Below are 8,999 nucleotides of genomic sequence, written 5' to 3'. Positions count from 1 at the left end.
GAATAAATAAATAAATAAATAAATAAATAAATAAATAAATAAAGCAGAATTTTGTGTGAGTGAATAAAAACCTCACTTTTACCAGGAAAAAAAATTATAAAGATGTAGATGGGTATCAAATCCATATGTCGAGTAACCTAAATCGGCAGATCACATTTGGTAACTAGACATTACAATACTTATCAGTCTCGGGCACTGTTTTAGTTCTTTCTAGGTCACAGCAAAATTTACAGCGTTCTTGCTACTGGAAGTAGACCGTCAGGCAAGAAAGGAAAAGTGCATCTGATTTTTACTAGAACGGCAGACAACTATTTGACTATATATGCATGCATGTGCATATGTAAGGAGAAAGGGTTATATATCTATGGCACATTTTCAGAGTGATATTATATGTGTGTGTATAGACACACACACGCACACACACACACACACACACACACATATATATACACCTATTGCTTGCAAGTAAAACCTTAAACACAAAACGTTTCCTTCCAAAACAACACACACACATTATAATGAATGATTCCTATTTTATGCTAAAGTTGAAGAAGTTTGCTCTTTTAAAAACCATACCTGGAGTTCCCGTCGTGGCTCAGTGGTTAACGAATCCGACTAGGAACCTTGAGGTTGCGGGTTCACTCCCTGGCCTCGCTCAGTGGGTTAAGGATCTGGTGTTGCCATGAGCTGTGGTGTAGGTCGCAGATGTGACTTGGATCCTGTGTTGCTGTGGCTGTGGTGTAGGCGGGTGGCTACAGCTCCGATTAGACCCCTAGCCTTGGAACCTCCATGTGCCACAGGTGCGGCCCTAGAAAAGCCAAAAAAAGACCCCCCCCCAAAAAAAAACCACACACAAAAAAAAACCCATACCTACTTTGATGTGGAAAACAGACTCTCAGAATGTCTTCATTAATGAAGGAATCACAATTTTGAAGTATCCAGAATCTTTTCCACCTTCCAAGCATTAATGATGTTTAGAAAAAATTGAAAATGGCAAGGAGATATTGGGTCCCGGTAAATAATGAGCCTTAAGGGAGAGAAAGCCAAAGAGTGGAGCTTCTGTGATACTTGCAAGAACAATCAAACTGCTTCCGATTCTAGAAATGCTCCAAATACTGATTAACTACAATGAGAATCCTCTGGGCCTTGGAACAAAACTTGAAACACGAAGCAAGATAGGAAGTAGGTCGTTCACACTCGAGATAGCTCAGGGCTGTGTTTACCTGACACAAAACATTCCGATTAACCCTAAACATAATGCATCATCTGACTCTTTTATCCAAGGCCAGGCAGGTGGGTAGAGCAAAGGTGAAATTCAAACTGCAGCTGATTGTAAATTCCAAACACTGGCTCTGGAAGACAATGAGATCCCTAGGTCTCATATTTGAGGAGCAGAATTTATTTCCTCCAAGATCTAAGACACTTATAAAACTACCAAGCCTTAAATTTAAAAAATTAAAAAATTATAAAAAGAGCTATCCATCGTGTAGGGATGCATTTGCCTACACTTCATTTTGTTTCACTCCTTTGCTCTCCTAGTCAGGATTTCGGAAGGAAAGAGAAGGTCAATGCAGAACATCTGGACAGAACACCTAGCCAAGAAGTGGGACTGCCATGGGTTTTCGAATTTCTTTTTTACTCTAGAAACAGTGGTAGGATCTTAGGGGCAAAGCCATGGTTTGGGTACCAGCTTGGGGCCCTTCTTACCATGGGCCCCACAGAGGCCAATAGTTTATTGGTACGTGGTATCTCATGAGGTGAAGATACCTCACGGCGCCATCTGAGGCTAAAATGAGATGACTAATACAATGCACTTCGTTCCAATGGGCACGGAGTAAGAGGTGGTGATACGGATTATTCATTCATGAAATGAAACTGCCTCTTCTTCTGGGGACCATTCCCTGGACCCTTTCAGAGCTGCTGATTGCATTGGGTTAGCTCTTCAATTACATCATTTTAGAAACACTTTACATCTTAATCTAGCAAACTGACTACTGATGAATTTTCAACACAATTCTAAAGAGTTCACCCATTTTAAAGAATTAAAGTGAGCTCTGATGACTTTTCATGTAAACGGCTTTTCTTTTTATGTCTCAAGCCAAAATACATTGACCAAAGGCGAAATTTAAGGATCCCAGGAGTTTCCACCGTGTCGCAGTGGGTTAACTACCTGGTTCATCTCTGTGGAGGTGTAGGTTCGATCCCCAGCCCGGCACAATGGGTTGAGGATCTAGCATTGCTGCAGCTGTGTTGACGTTTGCAGCTCCAGCTCAGATTCCATCTCTGGACTAGAAACCTCCAAGTGCCGAAGAAAAAGCCAAAAAGGAAAAAAAAAAAAAAAAAAAAAAAAAAAAAGGAAGAAGAAGTCCATAGGAATTGATAGTTAGTTCCACACACAAGTATAAACTGATCTAAAGTGGTAGTGGCGGGGTTCCCACCCTGGTGCAGAAGAAACAAATCTGACTAGTATCCATGAGGATGCAGGTTCGATCCCTCGCCTCACTCAGTGGGTTAAGGATCCAGTGTTGCCATGAGCTGTGGTGTAGGTTGCAGACGCCTCTTGGATCTGGTGTTGCTGTGTCTGTGGTGTAGGCCGGCAGCTATAGCTTCGATTTGACCCCTGGCCTGGGACCTTCCATATGCCGCAGGTGCCGTCCTAAAAAGATAAAATGTAGAGTGGTAGTGGAAATAAAGATGCAACATCAAGTTGGTCTTTACTTGTAAGTTGAAAAAAAAAGCAAAAATCTTTAATACCTCTGAATTCCTTAAGCAAAAACACTATGGTAAATTCCAACTTATTTGGTCTAAACTGGATTGATATATCTCTTTTGTCTCACTACTACAATTCCCATGGAATGAAATCACAGTAAAAAAAATTAGGCCTACATCACAGCCACAGCAGGATCCAAGCTGTGTCTGCGACCCACACCACAGCTCACAGCAATGCTGGATCCTTAACCCACGGAGCGAGGCCGGGGATCCCACCCGCAACCTCCTGGCTCCTAGTCGGATTCAGTTCTGCTGCACCGTGACAGGAACCCTTGAGCAACCTTCTTATCGCACTAATTCTGATCTCTGGCTCCGCTTCATCCACCTCTCACACTCCGAATGGATATTTGAGCGTATTTGCACATACCTTACCCATTCCATAGTTCTGACCACCACCGACGCCTTCAAAGGCTTTCACATCTACAGCTTCGTCGAAAGCCAAGACCATGAACTTTGGTCTATGGACATAAGCTACTGACCTGCAGAAACACAGCCACTGTCTTTCCCAAACCCCTCAACGCGCTGCAACACGAGCGGCTCCAAGATTCAGTTATCTGAGCGCCGGCCAACTAGAAGGCCAGTGGTTTTGAAAAGCAAATTTCAAACGATGTCCATTTCCTAGCAGCCATTTCAGATGTGAAAACCCAAGCATAAGTTAAAGACGTTAAAAAAAAATCTCGCAACTGAATTAATCACTCTTTAACTTTTCCTCTTTTCTTCCACGTGACTCTAATTTCCATACCATAATGAGCATCTTAATATTTGCACTGAAACTTAATATTTCCATTTTTCTTAGTTTTGTTGATGATGTGTGATATATTGAAAACAGGGACAGCTATATAAACACATACATTATTTTTAAATTCTTACCCTAAATTCACTCAAACACAATTTTTTAAAATTTATTTTATTGAAGTATAGTTAACTTACAGTGCTGTGTTAGTAATTCTGTTATGCATACATATTTTTATATATACATTATTTTTTCATATTCTTTCCTTACAGTTAATCACTGGATATGGAATAGAGTTCCCTGTGCTATACAGTAGGATCTCGTTTTATCCATTCTATATCTAATAGTTTGCATCTGCTAACTAAACCCCCACTCCAGCCCCCTCAAATAAAAATGTTAAATAAATAGACACATAGAGCCAAAGTATTAATACCACGCAGTTCTGAGAGACCAAGAATGATGCAAAAACATGCGTTTCGCTCACCTTTATATAGTATGCTAGCAGCTGAAGAAATGCTTTATTACTTCAATGGCAATTTTTTAAATCATGAAAATATTAAAAACTAAAACACGAAAAAGCTGTAAAAGACACTCCTACTATTTGTTAGGCCTTGTTTCTTGGGTTGACTAGATTACTCATGTTAAGTTACTCTGCTTTTCTCTCGCCATCATTATATTGCTGACTCAGCTGACCCCTCTCAAAACAGAACTGGCTGAATTTCTTTTGGAAGAAATTCACGGGGATAGGGGTTTGGATCATTTTGTTGCCTGAGTCTCAAAAAATAATCTATTTCAATACCAGCATAGGGACATTCCAGGCTAGGGGTTGAATCCGAGCTGCCGCTAAGGCCTACATCACAGTCGTGGCAACACCAGACTGAACCACATCTGTGACCTACACCACAACTTGCAGCCATGCCAGATCCTTAACCCACTGAGCAAGGCCAAGGATCGAACCTGCATCCTCACTGACACAGTTGAGTCTTGAACCTGCTGCACCGCAATGGGAACTCCTTATTTTTATTTTTTAGCCTTGGTTATATCTATATATGGTATAAAGAAAATGGAGCAAACACACTTAAGGAAATAATGTCTGCTGTTTTTATCAATCTGTCAAGAAGACCAGTGGACCCCTGCTACGGGTTGAAGGCAATTTCTATGACTGGGGTTGGTCCTGCTGCCATCTTGCCTCAACCCCACCTTCCTGACGGCCCTGGATAAACCGTGTGACGACTTCATGATATAGTCGTGGCTGTTGCTAAGGCCATTCATTGCCAAGGGTTTCACTCTACTGAAACACTAGACAGAATATTTTTATCTCCTTTTTCCTTGCCCTTCCTCCAAAGGGCATGCAAAAATGATCTGTACAAGAAATCTAACAGGAAGAAAGTTCTTTTCTAAGCCTTTAGGTAGGGATTCAGGTCTGATGAAACACCGGTGAAACCACCTGCGATGGCTCAACACAGAAGCAGGATGAGCCCAGTACTCTGCCCTAGCAGTGTTCTTTATCTGAGGTGCGATATGGTGAAATAAGCTTTTGAATATGCAAAATACACGGCATGATGAATAAATACATACAACACATGTAAAACATCCCGGGTATTTTTACTGTAAGCAGAGTCTAAAATGTGGTCGTTTTCAGTTCAGCTTTCCTTTCCTCTTAAGAAAACGTATCTTTTTACTTAATTCCTGTGGTTTTTCAGAAACTCTCTTCATAGCTTTCTAGAGCTCTTCAAATTTCACGTGGAATTTGTAGAGCCCTGCTTATGTTCAGTTAAACACTTGAAGTGAAAATTTCTCCATTCATCTATTAAGCCCAATCAGACAAAATCCTCATGTTGTTACCGACGTTTATGCTGGTGTCTCTCTCCTTTTCTGCCTCCTTCCTAGTCTCTCTGCCTCTCTTCTCTCTTTCTCTGCAACCCCCAACCCGCCACACCCCTGCCTCTGTTCCTCGCTCTGTCCACATCTCTATTTCTCCTTCGTTTGTCTATCTCTTTCTCTTTTACTCTCCCTTTCACAACTTCAGAATTTTTAAATGTGCTCTAACTAGGAGCTCCCTTGTGGCTCAGTGGGTTAAGGATCTGGCACTGCTTCAGCTCAGGTGGCTGCTGTGGTGTGGGTTTGATCCCTGGCCCAGGAACTTTTGCATCCTGTGTGTGAGCTGGCCAAAAAGTAAAATTAAAATTAAATAAGCTATTCTAGTGTCAGGGTTTTCGTTGTTAAATCAGGTAGACCGTCCCATGATACTTAGAATGGAAAAGAGAATTAAATAATCTCATCAGAAAAAATAGTTTTAACGTGAAATACATAAAATACTGCATTATTAAAGCAACCAAGACCCTTTAAATTTCTAGTGAAAACGTTGATGCCCTAATTTATGGCAGTGACTCACAGAGGAATAGTTTTTTTAGGGAAATTGTCACTTCCCCAATGGGAATGTGAACAATACTGATATTGCAATACCCTTGTAAGAATACATTTAAAGATGCAAGCAATGAGTCTGGCTTTCTGGGAGTTAGAACTTTGGATTTATACACATTGTAATAAAATATAGGAAATTTACTTCCAAAACTTGATTTTGAAAAAACAAAACAAAACATATGCTTCAAATGAAATGAAAATTTAGCCTATGCAGAAATACAATTTTATTGCGAACATTTTAAAAACAATTCCTGAGAGATTTTCATTTTTATACTTTTATGGAGAGCTAGCTTCTTACTAAGAATCTACCCCTCTTTATCAACACCCACAATGCCTCACAATGCCACTGATTTTGCATTTATCTGAATAATTCACAAACTGTACAATTAGTACCCTGCTGCTTAAATACGCAGGTATCTTTTGAAGGCTCTAAAGCTAAAGAAAATACATTAAGCAAGTCTTTCCTTTAAGAATACTCTGTCTTGGGCGTTCCCTTGTGACATAGTGGATTAAGATCCAGCATTGCTGCAGCTGGGGTGTAGGTCACAGCTTTGGCTCAGATTGGATCCCTGGCCTGGGAACTTCCATATACCTTGGCGCAGCCAAACATAAAAAATCGGTCCTGAGTTTTAACCCCTGTGCAATGACAAATAACAGCTGCAAAAGAGTTATTTTATTATAGCAAACGGGCATGCAATTTCATTCATAGGAAGAGCAAAGCATCAGCTTTCTTCCGTCTCTTCCCTGTGAACTTGGTCAGTCAATTAATTTTCTGTTTCTCCCTCAAGCTCTTCTCAAAGGGGAGTGGAAAGTGAAAATTTGCCTTTTGTGACCCCCCCCCCGGAGGAAAAGCAGTGAGACTGGGGTACGATGTTATTTGTCTGGCCGTCACCAAGTCCCTGGTGGGCTTGGCACTCTGGCCCCCATCACTGGGCACCCCATCACTGATGCTCTCCCACTGGAGAGCACTGAGAGCATATCCTGATCTGCCACCAAATGCAAATCAGAGCAAGATGTGGGGAAGCAGGATGGCCTTCAGTTTTTAAATCACGTGATGATGCCAGTGAAATTTCTGGGTAATAAAATTCCATCTTATGGTTTCAGCACTATATACTTCTTTTCTTCTTTTTTATTTGATGGAAGTTTCCAGAAAGGGGGGGGAAAACCCTGAAAATTAAAATCAATACCTAACTTTCATTTTTGAGAAGAATATGTGTTATAAAACAGACGTATAAACTGCCTACCTTCATGACTTTCATTCATTTACTGGGATAAAAAACTTACTGAGGAGTTCTCCTGTGGTGTATTGGGTTAAGGATCTGGCATTGTCACTGCAGCCTCGCAGGTTTGATCCTTGGCCCAGGAACCTCCACAAGCTGTGGGCACAGTCCAAAAAAACCAAACCAAAGCGAAACAAAACAAAACCCTTACTGAGGAACCTCCCATGTTACTGGGACTAACCTAGGCTTTGGGGAAACAGATGCAAAAGAAATATTGGTTTTCCCAGCGTTCTTAGGCCAGAGTGGGAGACAGACATACAGTTATAGCATGGAGACAGATGAAGAGCATAGCAAACTCGAATACTCTTCAAGCTTTAACTCTGATTGGTGGAAATTAAAATTTCACAGATAAAGTAACATTTTAATAATCAAATAAGAGTTAAACAATCACAGGACAGATTGAAGTTGTGGTCATGTGCAAACAGTCAGGAATTGAAGGAACCTTCCTGCAGGGCATAGAGAGAGGCAGGGGATTCTCATGGTTGGAGAGAAAAGAAGCTGATCTTATAACCCAGCCTGGAGTTTGGATTTGACCCCCAAAGGAAGAAAAAGCCAACAGAGAATTTTTAAAAAATGTACTGCATAATGCACTTTACACATTCGATTTTTTTCTCCTTGGCATCAGTACAAAGCACAGTCTGATGGGACTGAGGCAGGAAGGGACTGGGCCATTGATGGGGACTAATGACAGTCAGAACAAGTTCAACAGCAAATGAGACAGAGGAAAGAGATGGATTGGGGAAATATTACAACCTAGAATTAATGGGGCTTGATAATTCTCTGAATTTAACTGATACAAACAAGTGAAAGGCAAAAAGAAAAAAAAAAAAAAAGGGAGTTCCGTCGTGGCTCAGTGGTTAACGAATCTGACTAGGAACCATGAAGTTGCAGGTTCGATCCCTGGCCTTGCCCAGCGGTTTAAGGATCCGGCGTTGCCAGACCCTTAGCTGGGAACCTCCATATGCCCCAGGAAGAGGCCCTAAAAAGGGCAAAAAGACAAAAAAAAGAAAGAAACCTTGGTTTTCCAGTGTGGCCATTCATCAAATAAAGAAGCCAGGAAAAAGAATAGATTTGGAACCATGGCCAACTAGCGCCTTTTGAGAGATGTTCTCAGGAGTCCTGTGGGCCGGCCTCACTGCAGTGCGATGGAGGCTACAAGTTAGGAACAGCACTAGCTGCTCTAAAAAGGAGCCCTGAGGAGTTCCCGTCGTGGCGAGTGGTTAACGACTCCGACTAGGAACCATGAGGTTGCGGGTTCAGTCCCCGCCCTTGCTCAGTGGGTTAACGATCCGGCGTTGCTGTGAGCTGTGGTGTAGGTCGCAGATGCGGCTCGGATCCTGCGTTGCTGTGGCTCTGGCGTAGGCCGGTGGCTACAGCTCTGATTCAACCCCTAGCCTGGGAACCTACATATGCCGTGGGAGCGGCCCAAAGAAATAGCAAAAAGACAAAAAAATAAAAAAATAGAAAGGAGCCTAGAAAATTCCAGCAGCTCAGCACACGGAAGCTTCCTCTCTGCTCCCTTCAACACCCGGCAGGTGGCTCTGCCAAGACTAATTCCAAGGGCCAGGAGTTTTCCTTGTCCTTCTGCCGGATCCTAGGCGTTGTCTTTGTCCATCTCAAGCCCTGCGAAGGGGACAGTGTGGGAAAGGTAGATCCACTTCGGAACCAGGACACGGATTAAAGATTTGGAAAAGACCCTGGGGGAGACGTGAGTAAGGTCAGGGCAGATAGCCAAGAAGGACAAAGGAAGCCAAGGGGAGACCTCACTTTTTCTTAACTACCTTCAGGGTCAG

This window comes from Sus scrofa, chromosome 11, assembly GCF_000003025.6.
Source record: "Sus scrofa isolate TJ Tabasco breed Duroc chromosome 11, Sscrofa11.1, whole genome shotgun sequence".
Classification (NCBI taxonomy): Eukaryota; Metazoa; Chordata; class Mammalia; order Artiodactyla; family Suidae; genus Sus; species Sus scrofa.
This window is presented reverse-complemented; position numbering follows the sequence as displayed.